A 1440-nucleotide genomic window follows, 5' to 3' on the forward strand; every position below is an offset into this window, starting at 1 on the left:
AGGGTAGAAACAGCTAAATTAGACAGTTAAAACACAGTTCATAACTCACCCTTGTTGTTGTAACATTCATCCTGTGTTGTCCGCAAGCACTTTCCGCCCTGTTGTGGGTCCATTTCCTTGAAAAATAAAACTTAACCAGGCACTTTGAAGAAGCTCCGACGCTGGTAGTCTATGTAGATTAATCATGTGAGTTCACACACCCCAGAACCGAACATTTTGACTTCTGACCTTGCATTTTTGGCATGACGCTATGAACTACAAAATCACACAGCGAGGAAAAAACTGGCGGACTATGAAATTCAGTTGGCCGGAAATACATTACCATAAATGGTAGTTATGAAGAAAAAAGTGTGACAAAATAAACAATGAAACGAAATAAGCAACAGCAGATTTTGAACAAACTGAAAAATCTGACCCATAAAATAATATAAAAATGTCTTTGCAGTAACTGGACAGAATAAATTAAAGTTTTCTACACTCCTAGACACTATAATTGCACAAAAAATAGTTTATAAATGCAAAAAAAGTGCATTCAGCATGATATGTCTCAATGGAAATGACTGCCGTGATGCAAACAAACCATTAATTATTCAGAATGTGTAGGTGTGTATCAGGACCAGACTGCCCTTTTTGTCTACTTAAGCAAATTACAAATTGTGCAGAAACTGAGAGATGAGAAAGAGAGCAAACAGAGCAGGAAACATTAGATTAGAGATAAGCATAGGAAGGATGGCATAGGGTCGAGACTTTATATTGTTTTCCAAAAGAAAAGCCCATTTTCACTGTTATTCTTAGTATGCGGATCAATATCTATGTCTGCTTATTGTCCATATAGCGGTATAAAGATCAATACACTTACTAGAGGCAATGTGTATTCCTATCTCACTCACTTCATCTCGATTTTTCCTTCTCACCGTTATTTTCACATTTATTGATATCATATACGTATCATTCATGGATCCTGTTATCCAACGCCACCAACTTTATTGTTATGGATTTACGCAGCATGACTACATGATATTTATGTCCCTGATCTGGGATCTTCTCCTGTACTATTCAACCTCTGCACTGCTCTGCTGGAGCAATGCAACAAACTGCTCTGTTCTGTTCTTTAGCTTTCTTTTCACTTCACCAGACTTTTGCTCTTTTCATATGCTGCTGTTCCCCACATCCTTACCCTCTTATTCTTTGACCTATTCTTCATTTCTTTTTTTAAAGTTAAAAAATGTCTGGTTTTGCATGTTAATTTCTATGGTCTCTTATTGCAGATCCTCTGCTGAGCAGATTAGAACAAAAAGGGGTTAGGTTTAAGAGGATTAGATTCAGTTTTTTGCAGACAGGCACAGCTGTGTTCTATCTATCTATCTATCTATCTATCTATCTATCTATCTATCTATCTATCTATCTATCTATCTATCTATCTATCTATCTATCTATCTA

The 1440-nt window shown here is 36.3% G+C and overlaps 1 protein-coding gene across 5 annotated transcripts in view; it reads right to left on the reverse strand.

Annotated features, from left to right (window-relative positions):
* Nucleotides 1–1440, reverse strand: part of esrrga (estrogen-related receptor gamma a) — a 96953-nt gene that overhangs the window by 48080 nt on the left and 47433 nt on the right. The window lies entirely within an intron of this gene.

This window comes from Austrofundulus limnaeus, unplaced genomic scaffold (genome assembly GCF_001266775.1).
Source record: "Austrofundulus limnaeus strain Quisiro unplaced genomic scaffold, Austrofundulus_limnaeus-1.0 Scaffold163, whole genome shotgun sequence".
Taxonomy (NCBI): domain Eukaryota; kingdom Metazoa; phylum Chordata; class Actinopteri; order Cyprinodontiformes; family Rivulidae; genus Austrofundulus; species Austrofundulus limnaeus.